The 20,798-nt window shown below is 37.2% G+C and overlaps 1 protein-coding gene and 1 long non-coding RNA gene across 4 annotated transcripts in view; one reads left to right on the forward strand and one right to left on the reverse strand.

The window, feature by feature from the left end:
* The window catches only part of LOC121369071 (plexin-B-like), a 404,054-nt gene that overhangs the window by 24,235 nt on the left and 359,021 nt on the right, over positions 1–20,798 (forward strand). The window lies entirely within an intron of this gene.
* Positions 6,928–19,114, reverse strand: LOC121369073. The gene is made up of 3 exons (XR_005957553.1): positions 19,010–19,114; positions 9,864–10,025; positions 6,928–7,485 (listed from the first exon to the last, which is right to left on the reverse strand). It is a non-coding gene; the product is annotated as an uncharacterized LOC121369073 (long non-coding RNA).

Genomic DNA, 20,798 nt, shown 5'->3' on the forward strand with positions numbered 1-20,798 from the left:
GATATTTTGTAAAAATAATTGAATTATGGCAGTGGTCCATAATTCAAAAACTAAGGTGATGCTATATCTAGATTTGGTTTCCAACAATTAATGTAATTTGTATTTATTATCCATTTTTAGAGAAATAAGGTCCTTAAATCCGTGACAGTATGCCTTTAATAAAAAAAACGTGATTATTCCTGCTAACTGGGGGCAGCCATTTTGTTTTGTTTTCGTGGCGTCCAGTGGTATAGCTTGAGGTGAAGTGACGTCAGCTCCGTCCAACGCCTTTATGCACAATGTAAACAAAAGCAGTAATTTACTACAAGGTGCTTCGCATTAATCAACCAGACTTGTAAAACAACATAAATGACTTGATAGCATAATAAACTATTTAACTAAATATATTTCAATTTGCATCAGCAGAACGAAATGGAGTTATATATATGGTATGTCTCTCTTAAAAAATCCAAAGAAAAAATGCATATTGTTAGGCCTGTTGGTAGAGTACGATGGGGCAAAAACGACCACTCACGATACCCAAGTGATAATTTTCTTTTCTTTGGGACAATGTAATTTGTCAATTTTGTTATTTTAGATGGGAAAGTCTATTTAATCAAGGGTTTTGAAGAATTATTTACCGTAGTAAAGCAGGAGAGCTGATAATGTCCATTAACATTGTAGGAGTGGCAGGTTATCCCACAATACCATGTGATCTTAAAAAAACTGGCAAGTATTTTCTTATGTGTGTCTAGACAGTGGTAATCACTTTCCTTGACTGGATACCATGCAATATACACCTGCCAATCAGGAATTACATGTGCAGGCAACGGTAAGAAAGGACCAGTTAACTAAGAATATACTACTCCAATTATCGTGTCAGTGTGTGGGTTAATGTATGGATGAAACATAATACAGTTATTTCGACACTTTGACAATGGTGGTTTATTTTGCATTGAAAAATAATTAATATATACTTATTGCTGGCTTACTGGGATGGATTGTATTACAGAACATTGCTGCGATACATCCGCAAAAATCAGCTACGTTTTGTTTCTTCAGTTCTAAGACTAATTCCTGACATGACACGTTAAGTATTACGTAACCACCGGCTCGCCAGAGGGCGTATTCACTGGGATGGTACAAAATGGCTGCACCCGTAATATATAATAGCTGTCACATTTAACCATTATATTAACTATAAGATTATACTTGTTGATATTAAGCAATAATGTGCATTATATATCATTGAATATGCATATCAGTCCAAAAGCCTTGCTTTAGCATTCCTTTAAAAGCTGTTAGGGAATCACTATGCAAATGTTCCCTTCTTTTTTTTACTACATATATACATGGTAGAAACAAAAAAGTTTGTTTTATTTAACGACGTCACTAGAGCATATTGATTTTTTATCTTATCATCAGCTATTGGACATCAAACATATGGTCATTCTGACACTGTTTTTTTTTTATAGAGAAAACCTGTCGCCACATGGGCTACTCTTTTATGATAGGCATAGGCAGCAAGGGATCTTTTATTTGCGCTTCCCACAGGCAGAATAGCACAAACTATGGCCTTTGTTGAACCAGTTATGGATCATCTACCCATTGAGCCTTGCGGAGCACTCACTCAGAGTTTGGAGTCGGTATCTGGATTAAAAATCCCATGCCTCGACTAGGATCCGAGCCCAGTACCTACCAGCCTGTAGTCCGATGGCTTAACCACTGCGCCACCGAGGACGGTATTTTATAGCTTGTCCCATTCTTTAAGAATCCTAAATGTATGTATGTACACTGCTGCACCGTGTGTGTTTTGGATTGAGCTGTGAAATAGGCAAATTGAAATTATCAGCACAGCATGTGGTGATTGATAATCAAGAGTTATCTCCCATGGAATGTTAATTGAATTTTTTTTTTGCAAAATGGTATGAAAGCTGAAAGGTAAAGAGAGAAAGAATTATTCAGTTCTTGTTTTGTTTTGTTTTTACAACACTGACATTATAATAGAGTTAACAGCAAAAACAGGCTTGTCCGTGTATAATGTGTACATTTTATTCCCGAGTGTTGTGGAAATGATATATATACCAGTGACGTGGGAAGGTACCAAAAAGTTGAGGGGGGGGGGGGGGGGGGGGCACACTTTCATATTTTCATAGAAGTGGGGGGCACATGGCTACTAGCCCCCCTCCCCCACGGTTCCTACGCCAGTGTATACCAGGGTAATAACACAAATCTGTAATTATGGTCAAACTACATTATTATTAAAGAAAGAAATGTTTTATTTAACGACGCACTCAAGATATTTTATTTACGGTTATATGGCGTCAGACATATGGTTAAGGACCACACAGATTTTGAGAGGAAACCCGCTGTCGCCACTTCATGGTCTACTCTTTCTGATTAGCAGCAAGGGATCTTTTATTTGCGCTTCCCACAGGCAGGATAGCACAAACCATGGCCTTTGTTGAACCAGTTATGGATCACTGGTCTGTGCAAGTGGTTTACACCTACCCATTGAGCCTTGCGGGTTTGGAGTCGGTATCTGGATTAAAAATCCCATGCCTCGACTGGGATTCGAACCCAGTACCTACCAGCCTGTAGACCGATGGCCTAACCATGACGCCACCGAGGCCGGTACATTATTATTAATACTGGAAGTGTTGTCATGAATGTGCAAGGGCTGTTTTAGAATTTGATCACAAGGGGTGGAGGGCAACAATTTGTTTTGTACACCCACCAACAGTTTTATTATTTTTCATAATTAAAACATATAAGCTTAGAAAGGAAGGAAGGAAATGTTTTATTTAACAACACACTCAACACATTTTATTTATGGTCATATGGCATCTGACATATGGTTAAGGACCACACAGATATTGAGGGAGGAAACCAGCTGTCGTCACTTCATGGGTAACTCTTTTCGATTGGCAGCAAGGGATATTTTATATGTACCATCCCATAGACAGGATAGCACATACCACGGCCTTTGATGTACCAGTTGTGGTGCACTGGCTGGAGCGAGAAATAGCCCAATGAGCCCACCAATGGGGATCGATCCCAAACTGACTATGCATCAAGTGAGCGCTGGGATATAAGCATAGAGACAAAATATATTGCAGCAGGCCAGTGAGGTACATGTAAAATGTAATAAATACAGTTCCTCCTGCTGTACTCCATTTGATCAATTCTGAAGCAATACGGTTCAACCCTAATCTTCCAATTAAGCATGTACAGTGAAACCTCTCAACACCGGACACCCTGTAAACCGGAATTGCCTAAAAACAGGACGTTTTACAGAGTCTCTTTCTAAAAACCAGGACAAAACGTAACCTCTCTAAACTGGACCCCTCTTAAAACCAGACATATGTCTTGATCCCAAGGGTGTCCGGTTTAGAGGGTTTTCACTGTATAGGCCTCTAGACTTCATGGAAACAATCATTTCTGGTAAATTGTCAGTAGTGTGTCGGCATAATCGCAAAACTGAAATTTTGTTAACCACTATCATGTAACATAATCCATTATTACTGAAAAACAGTTTGTAATGGGTTCCGATTATCACAGGGATAAGAAATGAAAAAGTGTTTACCATAAAATTTTAAATTTTGAGATCTGAGCAAAAAATTGTTTAAAAAACCACATAATTGCACATATGAATAATAAAACCCATTTTCCTGAAACTACTTCTACTATGATTACAGGTTTTATTTGTTAATAGCTTCTATTACAAAACTTTATTTTTTTATCCCTGTCTTAAAATAATGTACTATGATCATTCCAAAAACACATTATTTTATTTTACCAATATTCCTTTATCATGAAAAAGTGTCATGTTACTAGTGGAACGAAAATTGGTTGTGCCAAATTTCTATGATAAAAAGCTACTAGAGTGACAGACCATTGACTGTTGTGATGGACATCAAATGAAAATTCTCTTCTGTGAAAGAAGTATAGTATTTATCTGAGAAAAGCCAGTGAAGCCTAATAATATGGTATCTCCCCAAGGGAAGCAACTGTCTTGGGCAGCTGTGAAAAGCAATTACTCTTCACTGTCTTGCAGGCCAGAAAGCTTGTTGCTCCCTCCAGTGGCTGCCGTGTGCTGTATGTTTTTTAATAATGAAAATACATGTACAAATTACTTATGATTGAAAAGGTTTCGCTGGTTCACTTGAGAATCGCCTAACTTGGGTTAATCGTAATTAGGATCGTGTTCCGGAAATGCTGTGATAGCGTGAAGTATCTTTATTTTAGAATGTTTCGTCTGTGACCCAGGGAAAATGTGTTTCTTCAAAGAAAAAAAGAAGAAGCACATGTTGCTGTGAAATAAATTGTATTTGAATTACTTTACTGGATTTAATTGACTGTGGAAGTCTTTTATATTACTTTGCTCATTCCCATTATTAACCCTTAATAAGGTATACCAGACTGTAGTCCAGTAAAACCCCTCTAAACTGGACCCTTTGTAAACAGGAATTCCCTCTAAACATGACTTTTTTATGATCCCTTTTTAAATATCATAAACAGAATCTCTCTAAACTCGATATCCCTTAACAATTTATTTCCATTTTGGTCCTATGGGTATTTGGTTCAGAGGGATTTTACTGTAACAAAGACTAGTATATATCTCTGCTGTGTATTCAGGGGATTTTACTGTAACAAAGACTAGTAGATATCTCTGCTGTGTATTCATTGGAAGTTTCAGAGTGAGATTTATCTCGGTCGGTTGAGTGCTCGCTTGAGGTGCTTACGTCGCAGGATCAAACCACCTCAGTAGATCAGTTCAACTGATTGGGTTTTTTTTTTCTCATTCTAACCAGTGCACCACAACTGATTAAGGGCCATGGTATGGCTTTCCTGTCTGGGAAAGTGCATATAAAAGATCCATTGCTGCATTAGGACAAATGTAGAGGGTTTCCTCTGATGACTATATCAGAATTACCAAATGTTTCCAAAAACATGAATTAGTGTTTTCTGTTGGGGGTGTTAAACAAAACCTACTTTTTTTTAATTGGAGATTTCACATGAAATACAGTACTGCAAGTTAAAAAAGCCAGCTGTCAATGATGAAGTGCTTTGTGTCATTAGCACTAAGAGCTGAAGGTGATGAGTTCACTTCCCAGTACTGGCTCTACCCAGAATGAGTTTTTAATGACTCATTGGGAAGATCTGCATTAAGCACAATAATCAGTTGCTCATTTGTGAGTATTTCTTACTATATTGTGAAAAAACGTGAACCGGGCTACCCCATAAACCAGTCTATTTACATTTTACTTGTTTATCAGGAATCTGCATACAACTGAACTCTGACATCAAAATACTTTTGTTGAGTAAAGAAAACCTTCCCAAAAACAAAGTGCACAAATGAGGAAAAGACAAGTAGACATTAAAAATATATTTTTATACATAGGGAAATGTATACACTGCTGTGCACTATATTAAATGGCATGTGATATTAAACTTGAATAAACAACAGTTTCACACTGCTGTCATTGTCAGTCTCGTTTGCTGCACATATTCATTGCATAAGAGTATTGTTGACATCACGTGACATGTACACATCGCTCTTGAAAACTGTAGCCTGGTTTATGGGAGTAGCTGAAGAATGTCAACATTGGACTACGACATGCATTTAATCTCCTCACAACACAAAATGGCCATGGCTATCAACATCTGTTAGTTGATTTTGACAATAAATCGAACAAGGTAAAACATTATTTCAACAAATCGATTGTATATTACAATGTGCGTGTGCAGAAACCATTTCCCATTAATAGGCCGGTTCATGGTTACTTGAGGATATATACACACAAAGGTAACCAGTAACAACACATATTAGGTAAATAAAAATAGTATTTTGAGTGAGTTCTTATATAAAACATTTCTTCATTTCTTCCTTCTGAATGTTTATTGCTATAGTATTCTCTAGATGCAAGATAATGGCATTTAAGGCCACCCAAAAATAAAGATATCATGGTGGACAATGCTCCCATATCCATAAATAGTTCATAACACACTTCAAAAATCATTCTGGTGTCAGGTCTAAAATAATGTTGTGAAATGAAATGAAGTTGAACCTGGTTATTAAATATTAAATGTGGCAGTCTAGTTTTATAATTATTAAACAGTTAACGTTAACTTTTCTATTAGATTAATACCAGTATTGAGGTGAATGAAAATTGAGGGAGTGGGGCATAGCAGATCTGTAAACAATTTGTTTTTCAAAAATGGATTTACAACAACTTTGAAACATTAAGACATTAAGTATATCATTTCTAATTCAATATTCTAACATTGTAATCTTTAAAATTATTAATTCTTTTGAAATTAAATCCACCCATTGTTACATGTATCTCTTAATACATGTATAGCAGTGCCTGATTATATTTAGTAAATGAAGCTTATTATTTTAAACCTACACATCGGATAAATATTATGTCCCCAATGTGATTCGATTTAGACAGGTTACACTGTATATAATTTTCAGCATGATATCATCAATATTTTAAAAATTAAATCCATCCATATTTGCATCATCATTAGTAGTCCGATTTATCAAACTAGATCATTAGAAAACAACATCAATCTGCTATTCATTTTAGTTGTGACATGGACACAATGACCGGCCAATTCCAAAAGCATTTCCAGCCAAATGGTAACTTTGATGACATCAGTTGTTCTGTTTGCACTTGAGAAACCATGAATAAAAACGACTTGTTTGAAAAGCATGTGTCACAACATGTGTCCTCCCTTGGAGGAAACTGTGGTATCCACAGACCGAAATTTAATACATCATCAAACCTGGAACACAATGAACAATTTAACAGCATAATAACAAGAGAACGCAGGCCCTTAATTAAAATCATTTGACAAATGATTACAGGGTCACATCAGAGAGTGCTGGTGTGGTTGGGGGAAACAGGTTAGTGATAAGCGATGATCCATTAATCATCTAATTAAGACAGGCTGATGACACAAGAGCCTTGAAGGGTGTCAGCTTGACAAATGGCTGCTTTTCAACAGTTTAATTATCCCTCGTCTTCCTGGGACCTGGGAGGTTACACACTGGCTGTCTGTTGATGATACTGGAGATATGGACAGGACAATAGATGATCTGGCCAGGCTTATGGGCCATGGGAACATGTGGAAGGTCAACAAGTATATTTGTGGTGCTTTAACCTTTTTACTATAAGTTGCATAATTTGGTTCATAGGAAAATGGAAGGAATTATCTTTGTGGTGCTTTAACTTTTTAATTTTACTATAAATTGCACATGGTCCATAGACTATGTGGAAGGTCAACAAGTATATTTGTAGTGCTTTAACCTTTTTACTATAAGTTGCACATGGTCCTTGGGAACACGTGGAAGGTCACCAAGCATATTTGTGGTGCTTTAACTTTTTACCAATAGTTGCACATGGTCTTTGAGAACACATGGAAGGTCTATAATACAGCATTCCCTTTTGTCTTTTATTTTTCTTGGAGTGATAAGTTCTCTGTCATTGTCATCACCTGCAAATATAAAGTAATCCATTAAAAATAATTGTTGGTACATATAATCAAACGAAACAAAGAACAAAGGAAAGAAGGAATGTTTTATTTAACAATGCACTCAAAGCATTCTAATTATGATTATATGGCAAGTCGAAACTACTTTTTTAAAGCATTAAAAAAATTTCTTGGCATTTGTTTCTCGTGTCTTACAGTGTTCCCTTGGGCAGTAACCTCTGTAAAACAGCCATCTGTGGTTAATGATCCACTGGAATATTTGAAAGTTTAACAGGTATAATTGAGGCACGTTGGTTTTTACAAAGTTGAAAGAAATAATTCAGTCAGACATGCTTATATAAACACCTGACTTTAAGCAGTAAACATGTTTTAAGATAACAGATGCTCTGCCAGTTGAATGAAACATTTGGAAGATCAACAAGTATAGAATGTGTCGGGTATCCATTCACCTCTATAAAACAGCCACCTGTCTTGATACAGTAGTCTGCTAATCCATAGAAACATTTGGAGGTCAATAAGTATGATTTTGGTGAATTACAGCATTGGACAATTAATAGTCAAACCTGTGGATTTAGACACCTCTATGAAGCAGGTACTAGACTTAGATAATGGGTGATCTGAGCCCGTGCTTATAAAACTAGTCCAGACTCAATCTCTAATGACATCACACACATACAATTTGTATGACATTGTCATGACATTAGTGTCTCAGACTCTTATTAGAAAGAAAGAAAGAAAGAAATGTTTTATTTAACGACGCACTCAACACATTTTATTTACGGTTATATGGCATCAGACATATGGTTAAGGACCACACAGATTTTGAGAGGAAACCCGCTGTCGCACTACATGGGCTACTCTTTCCGATTAGCAGCAAGGGATCTTTTATTTGCGCTTCCCACAGGCAGGATAGCACAAACCATGGCCTTTGTTGAACCAGTTATGGATCACTGGTCGGTGCAAGTGGTTTTACACCTACCCACTGAGCCTTGCGAAACACTCACTCAGGGTTTGGAGTTGGTATATCTGGATTAAAAAATCCCATACCTCAATTGGGATCCAAACCCAGTACCTACCAGCCTAACCACGACGCCACCGAGGCTGGTCAATAGTAAAGTAATAGTATCACACATGAGGGATAAAGTCTTACAAATTATAGCCTTCTTAGTACTGGAGTTGGGTGACTCCTTTAAAACAGTTGACAAGTGTTCCATTCTAGATTCTTATCTTAGGACTGATACATCAAAAGCTGTGGTATATATAAAGTGTGATCTCCTGTCTAAGCATTGTATGGGAAAGTGCAATGACAAGATCCCTTGCTGCTAATTAGCTGGTATATGTGGCAATGGTGGATGTCCCAAGTTTTGCAATATTCTAGACCAAGATGTCAATCTTACAGGGTGGGAGTTAAATTAGCCCAGTGGTAAAATGCTTGACTGATATGTGATGAATCTAGAAATTAGTCCAGTGGTAAATACTTGCCTGATATGTGATGAATCTAGAAATTAGCCCAGTGGTAAAATGCTTGCCTGATATGTGATGAATCTAGAAATTAGTCCAGTGGTAAATGCTTGCCTGATATGTGATGAATCTAGAAATTAGCCCAGTGGTAAATGCTTGCCTGATATGTGATGAATCTAGAAATTAGCCCAGTGGTAAAATGCTTGCCTGATATGTGATGAATCTAGAAATTAGCCCAGTGGTAAATTCTTGCCTGAGAATCTAGAATCAATCCTCATTGGTGGGCTCATTGGGCTATTTCTTGTGCCAACCAGTTCTCCACAATTGGTATAGCAAAGGCTATGGTATGTACTATCCTGTCTGAAGAATGATGCATATAAAAGGTACTTTTTGCTAATTGGTTGCATCAGGTTGTCGCAATATCTGTGTGGTCCTTTAATATATGTCTGACCGTAAATAAAATGTGTTGAGAGTGTTGTTAAATAAAACATTTCTTCCTTCCTTCAGTCATGCACTATAACACCTAATGGATCCTGATTAAATCATCGTAGCTCATAATACTTGCAGATTAAATAATTTGCCTGGTATCACCATTTAAAAAAAAAAGTGTATTTCCATTCTCTTCATCACTATACATAACCAACAGTGGGGGCCAAGAATGTTTAGGTGGGGAAACCTGGTATGTTTTCTCCTAGAGATTGTCATTTAAGTGTACTAGTTAGCCATATCGATAACAGTCTGCCACAACTGGTCCCTGCTGTTCAGAAGAATGATTTAGAACCCTTGGTGAAATGTGATGAAAGCTCATCGTTTAATGCCAGTAACGTGATCATTTCCTATTCCTGTTGGAAGTTGTTTTTTCCTAGACACTGATACACTCACGTGGGTAAATATAGTGGGTAATAAAAACTAGAACATACCTGTAGTGATTTGTCTTGTGTGTAAATGGCAACGGATTAGGTGTTAAAGGTTGTCTGTAATGCAGTTTGGACAATTTCTGTTGATGGAATCATCGAAGATATTGCAGTTGATGTGGTCGTACTGTTAAACTAGAGTTGTTTATTCAGATAGCCACAATATACCTGTTGGAAATATTCACCAATAAAAAATGACCCAATTTTCTGTTGTTGACTGTGGGTATCTGCAGATTTGGTGCTAACAATGCTAAAGGTGGTGAAACCGAGTACATATGGTACATAAGAAACAGCTAGTTGAAAAAGTGGTAAGAGTGAGTTTTGAAAATGGTGTCAGAAATGAGTATATGGCATATTGTCACAAATCATCTTCCTCCTCTAGTTATTTAAAAATGTCTGGTTCATGCTGACCCCCTCCCCTCCTCCCCAAAAGTAAAGACTTAAGATTTCAATAATACTGGTAATTTCATTTGTTATTTTACCAGTCATTGGAAAAATTAAATTAAGACATTAAGTCTGTTGTTCACAAAACAATATGGTTTAAGGTTGGCTCAGATCAAAAGTAAAACTTCAGTGTTTTGTATTTCTGCATTTAATTCCATTCTTGCTCTAGTGGTAGCATTAAACAAAACAAACTTTGACATTTAATTCCATTCTTTGAATTGATTAAATGACATCTCAGTGGTGTTAACTGTTGACAAACAAAAATATCTTCTGTAGTGAAATGTATTTAAAACATACAACATTATTTTGCAATTTGAAATATTGATTTAATAGCTAATAATTAAAATATAACAATAACCAGTTATAGCATGGGAACAAAGGAATGTGTTCCAGCTGTGACATTGGTTTTCATGCAATTTGTTTTCATGAAATGAAGTCATCCATAAACAATATTCAGTTTGCTGTAACGCGACTCGCTTTGTTTTCAGTTAGTCGGTCAGCAGGCATTTTATTTTATTATTTTTACTTTTTTAAATAATAATATGCTTAAATTGTTGTTTTTTTAAAGTATAATTTAAGATTATACATGTAACAAAGGGATGTTGTTTTGTGTAAAACAGTATATACATGTATCAATTCAAAGGCTTGACAACCATTCAGTCAGTATTTTATTGTTAAGATACATTGTATTGCAGCTTTCATTCCACACTTGGAACAGTCTGCAAATAGTACAAACAAATGGTAAAAAACATATTGCATCAAAACATTCAACAAATGTATATGTCAATTATTATTATTATTATAATATAAAAAAAAAAAAATATATATATATATATATATATATATATATATATATATATATATATATAATATGTATTTTGTAATGCTGTGTACTTGTATTAGAATGACACAAACACATGCAAATTGATACTGAAGTATGCACACCTCAATACTACTACAGGAAATAATTTGTTTTCAAAATCTTGATCAGCAATATATCTGTTCAATTGAAAATTGATTAGCAGCTACTGTTTAATGTTTTAAATTTGTCTAGCGATCTTTGAAACTTGTGTAATGAAGGAAGGAAATGTTTTATTTAACAACACACTCAACACATTTTATTTACGGTTATATAGCGTCAGACATACGGTTAAGGACCACACATATATTGAGAGAGGAAACCCGCTGTCGCCACTTCATGGGCTACTCTGTCCGATTAGCAGCAAGGGATCTTTTATATGTACCATCCCACAGATAGGATAGTACATACCACAGCCTTTGTTACACCAGTAGTGGAGCACTGGCTGGAACAAGAAATAGCCCAATGTGTCCACCGACGGGAATCGATCCTAGATTGATCGCGCATCAGGCGAGCACTGTACCACTGAGCTACGTCCATCCTCCTTGTGTAGTGAATCACAGTGCAATACTGAATGCAATGTTCCCTGGACTATTGAATACATACATTGTTTAATACTTCAGGGGCCAAATTTACACAGCTCTCTTAAACTCGCTTAAATAGCATTGCAGATTATCCTTGCATGTCTTTTTGCATTCCATTGTGAGATCACAAAATTGCAAAAGTTTGGTGAATTAGGCCCCGTAATTTGGTTGCTCGACTTAATCAATTTGGTTATAACATTTGAAAATTTGATTTTATGTTTTTATTTTAGAATGAGATACAACTTGGTAATAGAATGCTTAACAAAAGTGTAATGGATTGTAGTATTGATCCACTTTGCTTTTGCTTTTTTCCATTATTTACACTATGACTGGCATTTCACAGGCTGTTGTACATTCTGTCCTTTTTATGACGAACTGTGTATTAAAAAGAAGAAAAGGAATGTTTGTTTAACAGCACTTGAGCACATTTTAAAATCTGGTTATTTGATGTCATACCACAGCCTTTGATATATCATGGGGCGCTGTAGTTGGGATTGGTGTTTAAAGGAATCGGAGAAATGTTTTATTTAATGACACACTCAACACATTTTATTTTACGGTTATTTGGTATTGAACATATGGTTAAAGACTACACAGATATTGAGAGAGAAAACCCACTGTCGCCACTTCATGGGCTACTCTTTTCCATTAGCAGCAAGAGATCTATTATATCCACCATCCCACAGACAGGATAGTACATACCACAGCCTTTGTTAACACCAGTTGTGGAGCACTGGCTGGAACAAGAAATAGCCCAATGTTCTCTGGACTATTGAATACATAAAAAATTACACCGCTCTCTTAAGCTCCGTTAAATTGCATTGCATCATCTTTACATGTCTTTTTGCATTCCATTGTGAGATAACAAAATTGCAAAAGTTTGGTGAATTAGGCCCCGTAATTTGGTTGTTCGACTTAATCGATTTGGTTATAACATTATAAATGTTATAACATTTGAAAATTTGATTTAATGTTTTTATTTTAGAATGAGATATAACTTGGTGATAGAAGGGGTAATGGCTTGTAGTATTGATCGACCTTCCATTTGCTTTTTTGCATGCTGTACACTATGACTGGCATTTCACAGGCTGTTATCCTATGATGAACTGCATATTAAAACAAGAAAAGGAATGTTTAACAGCACTTGAGCACATTTTAAACTATGGCTATTTGATGTCATACCACAGCCTTTGATATATCAGTCAGTTGGGCCACTTCAGTGGATCCATTCAGCTGATTGGGCTTTTTCTTGTTCCAACCAGTGCACCACAACTGGTCAAAGGCTGTGGTATGTGTTTTCCTATCTGTGGGAAAGTGCATATAAAAGATCCCTTTCTGCATTACAAAAAATGTAGCGGGTTTCCTCTGATGATTAAGAGTCGGAATTACCAAATGTTTGACATCCAATAGCCGATGATGAATTAATCAATGTGCAACAAAACAAAACTTTTAACTATAGTTGGGATTGGTGTATAAAGCCCAACAGATTTACCAAGGAGAGTTTGTACCTATGACCCATCACACCACAGGCAAATGCTCTATCAATGAATTATATTCTGCCCAAATCTAAAATGAAACAAGACTGGATGATCTCTGGTATCCATCAATAGGGATTGATCCTACGATCCAGCTCCATCGTACCTCAGTCAAGCATTCTAATACTAACCTACATCGCAGCACCACTTATTGTAGTTTGTAGAATAAATTAAACCCAATACATTCATATGTACGTGTACATGGCAGGGAACATTTTATTCAGTATCGCGTAATGATTCACTCAGCAAGTTTCAGAATTCGCTACACATTTAATGACAGTAAACAGTAGTTGCTAATCAATTTTCAGTTGACTAGAAATATTGCTAATACAGACTTTGAAAACAAAATGTTCCCTGCTTAATTACTTTGAAAGACTGGCAGTGAAAAAAAATATGTTCAGTTACAAACGGTACAAAAACATTTACACTTGACTTAAAACTTTGAAAACAAAAAATATCCTATAAGTCTGTAAAAAATATCCTTTGTAAAAAAAAAATGAATTGTAAAGCAATTAAAACTAAGTGAATTGACTGCCATGAAAATGCCAGTAGTATATATATATAAAAATATGTTCAATTACAAACGGTACAAAAACATTTACACTTTATTTAAAACTTTGAAAAAAAAAGTAGATCCTGTAAGTCTGTAAAAATATTCTTTATGAATTGAAAAGCAACTAAAACTAAATGAATTGACTGTTATGAAACTGATAGTGGTATACAAAATATGTTTAATTACAAACGGTACAAAAACGTTTACACTTAACTTAAAACTTTGAAAAGTAAAGAAGATCCTGCGAGCCTTTAAAAATATTCTTTATTCAATTGAAAAGCAACTAAAACTCAATAAATTGACTTCCATGAAACTGAAATAAGAAAAAACCCCACCCCAACAAATAGGTGAAGAATGGAAGAATGCATTGCAGACATTGAGTTGATGTTACAAGACCATCTTTTATTAGAAAAGTAAGTATTCAAAAATATTCTTTATGAATTGTACAGCAATTAAAACTTGGTGAATTGACTGCCACGAAACGGAAGTAAAACAAAAAACCAACAAACCGTGGAAGAGTGGAAGAATGCGTTGCAGACAATTGAGTGGATGTTGCAAGACAGTCTTTTATTAGATCAGTGAGCGGTGTTTACACAAGTATCACATACCTAAATAAACACCTCTCCTCAGTGTGTTATTCTTTTTTCTTATATTCAATAAGGAATGTTGTCTTAACCAAGTTTTTCACCAACACTTCATCTCATGTGTCATGAGACGGTGACAGGCCAGATTCATCAAAAAGAACTTGAACAGATGGCCTGCAACAACTTCATTCAGATGGATGTACATGTAGTGTAGTGTAGTGTAATGGTGCATTCCCACGGTGCCACTTGTAGGTATAAGCTATATATAATATATATATATATAAACATGAAATATGAAAGGTAACAAATTATTGTCAGTGGTGATTCCAGAAAATCCATTTAGGGGGCTCCAATGACATGAAGTGGAATGCCAAGTGAACTTTGGATGGAGATCATAAAAAAAATGAAAATTAATATATAATAAAATTATAACTAGATCCGCGTCTGATTATATAAATTATATTTTTTTCCCAGTCCTGTCTTAGACCGAACTCTCTGGTGAAGTCAGAGGTTGTACCCACAACAGACATGCTTGAACAGTTTTGTGATCATAGCATGCTAAAAATGTCCTATACCCATTTCCCCCATGACTGGTATATTAAAGCATATGGTATGTGCTGTCCTGTCTGAGAACATGCATTTAAAAAGCTCCCTTGCTGCTAATGGAATAATGTAATGGGTTTCCTCTAAGAATATATATGTCAGAATTGCCAACTTTTTGACATTCTATAGCTGATGATTAATAAATCATTGTGCTCTAGTAGTATCTGTAAACAAAACATTCAGTAACTTTAACCTACTGTATATTTAGGAAAGGAATTTAGGCTCTCTTAGGCTCTGCAAGACAACAAAGTATCCTCTTTGCAAGTCTTTTAGCATTGCACTGCATGATTGCAAAGTTGCAAGAGTTTAGTGAATTAGGCCCCAGAGGGGTATCTCCGCACAATGCAGATTTGAATGGGCATAATTTGGCACAATAGTGCATCTCCATCTGGTGCCTTGTCTATAGGACAGCCACTCCCGAGGAGCTACTATCAAAACAATAATAGGCAAGGGATCTTTTATATATACTTCTCCATAGACAGGTCATTTCTCGCTTCTGCCAGTGCACCACAACTGGTACATCAAAGTCCTTTGTATGTGCTATCCTGTCTTTGGGATAGTGTATATAAAAGATAACGTGCTGCTAATCGAAAAGAGTAGCTCATGAAGTGGCAACAGCGGGTTTCCTCTCCTCAATATCTGTGTGGTCCTTAACCATATGTCCGATGCCATATAACCGAAAATAAAATGTGTTGAGTGCATCATTAAATAAACCATTTCCTTCCTTCCTTCCATAGACAGATTGGTATACACTGATGGGGTGGGATCTAGCTCAGTTGGCAGAGAACTCGTTTGAAGGGTTTTGATTACATGATTGAACCTACTCGGTGGACCCAGTCGCTGATTAGGGTTTATTTCTTAATCCAGCCATTGCCCTACTACTGGTATATCAAAGACTGTGGTTTGTGTTATCCTATCTGTGGGGAAGTGTATATAAAAGATCCCTTGCCTCAAATGAAAAAATGTAGCATGTTTCTTCTGAAGACTGCAAGTAAAAATGATCAAATTGTTAGCATCCAATAGCCGATGATTAATAAATGAATTTGGTCTAGTGGCATTGTTAAACAAAACAAACTTTAATGTTGCATAATATACTCGTAGTAATGTTTTTCCCACAGTTTTACTTTATAACAAGACTTAATGATTTACAAAATGTTTTTTTAAACCGGTTGAAATTTTGTCATGATAATGAATATTACGTTCTCCATGTTGAGGTAAGTCTATAACGGTAAATTACACACTCAAACCGATTTGATTTTCCACTTGTCTGATTAGAGTCTGGCTGCGCTGGTGTAACTGCACGGTGTGTTAACAGACGAGTGTCAACACCAGAAACCCATAGATGCATTGGCGGCAGTGGCTGGAGATTTCGTTTGTCCAGCCAGGGATTAGCCACGGGAACGAATGGCCAGTATTGAAAATCATTGCCTGTTTATCAATCTTAGAAGTGAATTTCAGATATTTCTCATGTTTATCTGGCATTCAGGCTTACCCCTGTGTCATGTGTGTTCAATCCATTACAAGCAATTTTGTGTATTTGAACGGCCGCCTAGCCAGTTCTTGCAGCGCCATTGTTGTGGGCCCCAATATTGGCATGGGGAAACATTACTGGTCTTCCTCAAATACTCGCTCAAATATGTTTGGACTCGATGGAGCTGCGTGATTAGGCAGTTAAAATACTTGTAATGTCAGATATTGGTAGAACGGTATGCTGGCTTATCAATCAAAGATATTTCCTGTTCGTTAATCATACGAGAGCGGGCTATTTCCAGGCTCTATAGTGAAAATGTTAGAGAGGTGTATTTAAGAGCTGTTACTGAAATGATATAAACGATAGCTGTGCTAACAGTTAAAGGAGTCAGATAGCTGTGCTGCAAGTCTATTATTAAAAAAGGAAACGGAGAAAAGAGAGAAAATATTTATAATTTTAAAGCAGCTTTATCAAATTGTGGATTATGTTTTTTTTACTATATTTTAATTTAATTCTAGTTTATTTTAGTTAACCAATAAACTATACTCTTCAAAAAAAGAAACGCAAAAGGGTACAAATGGGTTATAACTCCGATTTTATGTTTCCTACCGGTTCATGCTTTGTGAATATAAGGTCATTGCATGTCCCAAACACATTCCCACGGTTACATTCGATAAAACGCAGCTACTGTACAATAAAGTTCCAAAATGTGAATATTCGCAAAAACGCAGCCACGTGCAAACCATGTCACCACTGCACGTGCGTTGTCTGCACGTGCAACATGAACACCGACAGTATAAAAGTGCAGGGTGTTCACTTGCCTGGCCTCTGTATCTGGCCGACAGTTGACAATCCAGGACATGCCACGTCTCAGTGAACCGCAGAGAAACAATGCCATCGGCCGACTAGACGCAGGCGAATCCAGAACGGCCGTTGCCAGGGCATTCCATGTGTCCCCAAGCACCATCTCCAGACTGTGGGACCGTTACCAGCAACATGGATCAACACGTGCAGGACCGCTACACCCGGGTACGCCACCTTCGGGAACGATTGACTACTGCCACCTCCACAGCCGCAGTAATACCAGGTTTGCGCAGGATATCCGACCAGACTGTACAGAACCGCCTACGTGAGGTAGGAATTCGTGCCAGACGTCCAGTTCGAGGTGTCATCTTAACACTACAACACCGTCGACTCCGACTGCAGTGGTGCCAGATTCATCAACAATGGCCTCAACTGCGATGGAGACAGGTGTGGTTCAGTGACGAGTCCCGATTTCTGCTCCGACGTCATGATGGAAGATGTCGCGTGTATAGGCGTCGTGGTGAACGTTATGCGGCAAACTGCGTGCAGGAAGTGGACAGATTCGGTGGGGGTAGTGTCATGGTGTGGGCAGCCATCTCACACACTGGCAGAACTGACCTGGTCCACGTGCAGGGCAACCTGAATGCACAGGGCTACATTGACCAGATCCTCCGGCCACACATCGTTCCAGTTATGGCCAACGCCAACGCAGTGTTCCAACATGACAACGCCAGGCCTCGCACAGCACGTCTCACAACGGCTTTCCTACAGAACAACAACATTAATGTCCTTCCTTGGCCATCGATATCACCGGATTTGAACCCAATTGAGCATCTATGGGACGAGTTGGACCGACGCCTCCGACAGCGACAACCACAGCCCCAGACCCTGCCCGAGCTGGCAGCAGCCTTGCAGGCCGAGTGGGCCACCATCCCCCGGGACGTCATCCGTACTCTGGTTGCTTCAATGGGCAGGCGGTGCCAGGCAGTTGTCAACACACGCGGAGGCCACACCCGGTATTGACTCCAGATAATCTTGACCTTGGTGGTGTGTCCTATCACTTACTCACAATGGACTAGAGTGAATTGTGAACAATCCTGCAACATTTGGTAATTATCGGACTCGCCATTCAATAATTAAATCAATTCTCCAAATGTTACGACAATGTGGTTTTGCGTTTCTTCTTTTGAAGAGTATATGATTCAGATATTAAAACAAAATTATTCAATTATCATTATAGATATACATATATGAAGTTATAATAATAATAAAAAACCTTACTTACATTATAATTTTAAAACAATTAAAAAGAATTACTAATTATTTTCCATTCCAGCCAGTGTTCGCAATTGGTACTGCACATTTTGCTATGAGTTATTGTATATACGAAGATACAGAAATGTGATACCTTTAATCCCTTTTTTTTTATTCCAAGAAGTTTAGGATCAATCCCCGAAGGTGGGCCCATTTAGCTATTTCTAATTATAGCCAGTGTACCATGCTTGCTATATATCAAAGGCAGTGGTATGTGCTATCCTGTATGTGGAATGGTGCATATAAAAGAACCCTTGCTTCTAATAAAAAAATGTAGTGAGTTTCCTCTCTAAGACCATATGTCAAAATTACCAAATGTTTAATAAATCAATGTGCTCTAGTGGTGTCATTAAACAAAACAAACTTTAACTTTTTTTAATCAAAGACAAGACAGAACATACCTTTGATGTACTGCTTGTGGAGCACTGGTTGATACAGAAGAAAGAACCAGTCCATTGAGAATGATACATAATCCAAGGACAGGCAGTCTAGGTAGCACTGTACCAAATAACTAAAGTTCAAAGTGCACCCAACTTTTGATAGCGCAGTTAATACTACCAGTCCTGCTATTGTTGATAAATGTGATTGTGTTTGTTGTCAATAATCGTAAAATAAGCAATGTATCACTGATCTATTTCCCACCCCTGAACTTTAGGCGTGGGTGCGTGGGTGGGTGGAGGGGGAATCCATTGTGGTATAGCAGTGAATTCCTTCCCACATTGTAAACCATATGTTGCTATTACCTTATGTTTGACACCCTATATCTGCAGATTAAACAGTGTGCAGAAGTATTGTTATACAAACATTGATCGGTCTTCATTTTCTCACATAGACAGTTTATTATATTTACATATTGATTGGGGCTGGCAGAGCAGAATGTAGCCCAGTGGTAAAGCTTCGCCTGATGCGTGGTGGTCTAAAATCAATGCCCAACAATTGGGCTATATTTCTTATTCTAGCCAGTACACCATGACTGGTATATCAAAGGCCATGTTATGTGCTGTCCTGTCTATGGGTGACATGGCCCAGTATGTGATGTGTGGTTGATCTAGAATCTATCCATTGGGGGGGGGGGGGGGGGGGTGGGGGTGGGACATGGCCCAGTGGTAAAGCGTTTGCCTGATGCGTGGTTGGTTGAGAATCGATCCCCTATGGGGAGCCCATTCGGCTATTTCTTGTTCTAGCCAGTGCACCATAATTGGTATATTAAAAACAGTAGTATGTGCTGTCCTGTCTGTGAAATAATGCATATAAAACATCCCTTTGCTACTAATGGAAAAGTGTAGCGGGTTTCCTCTGTAAGATTATATGTCAAAATGACCAAATGTTTGACATCCAATACTGATAGTGGTGTCATTAAGCAGAATAAAGTTTTAAACTTAGATTGGGGTGACATGTACATGTAGCTCAATGGGAGAGTACCTGCCTCAGATGTGATAGGTCATAAGATCAATTGTCACCTATGGATTCAAGTTTTTTCCTGTCTCAACCAGAGCACCATGTCTGGTACATCAAAGGCCATGGTATGTACATTTAGTACTCATATGGGCAGTGAGATGCGGGTGAATGTATTTTCTATCTTTCTCTAGGGAAGATAGAAGCTATCTTCCCCCGATGATGTCATGACATGAATTTGGTGACATCATTTTTAAAAGCAATTTGTTCTTGTTAACAATTAAACATGCTCTAAACTAATTTCTTTGTAGTTCATTCACTTTCCACTAGAAACGTCAGTTCATTACGAATGTGACCTCTCTTACTTGCATTTCATTTGTGTACCTAAAGATAGCTTTTGACATCATTGCTTTTCTTTCGTGACGTCATCAGTTTCCTCAGACTTTCACTTCTTGTATATTATATAGTTTATGTCATGTAAGAAGTTTAAAGTTAAGTTTCTAAACTATTTACACTATGGGTAATAAATACAAATACCCACTTGATACTTGGAATTACGGATTATCTGTCCCTCATGAAATTAATGTTGTCAGTCGCTTGCTTAAGCTTGTGACTGACAACATTAATTTCACTCTGGACAGATAATCTTTAATTCCTTGTAACTTGTAAGTTATTGTCTATGTTGTCTATGTACTATCTTTTAGAAAGTGGACATGAAATATCTCTTTCTATTTTATGGTAGTGATAACCTATAATGTTCTCTCTGTCTCGGTCTCTGTCTCTGTCTCGGTCTCT

Source organism: Gigantopelta aegis, chromosome 3, assembly GCF_016097555.1.
Source record: "Gigantopelta aegis isolate Gae_Host chromosome 3, Gae_host_genome, whole genome shotgun sequence".
Lineage (NCBI taxonomy): Eukaryota > Metazoa > Mollusca > Gastropoda > Neomphalida > Peltospiridae > Gigantopelta > Gigantopelta aegis.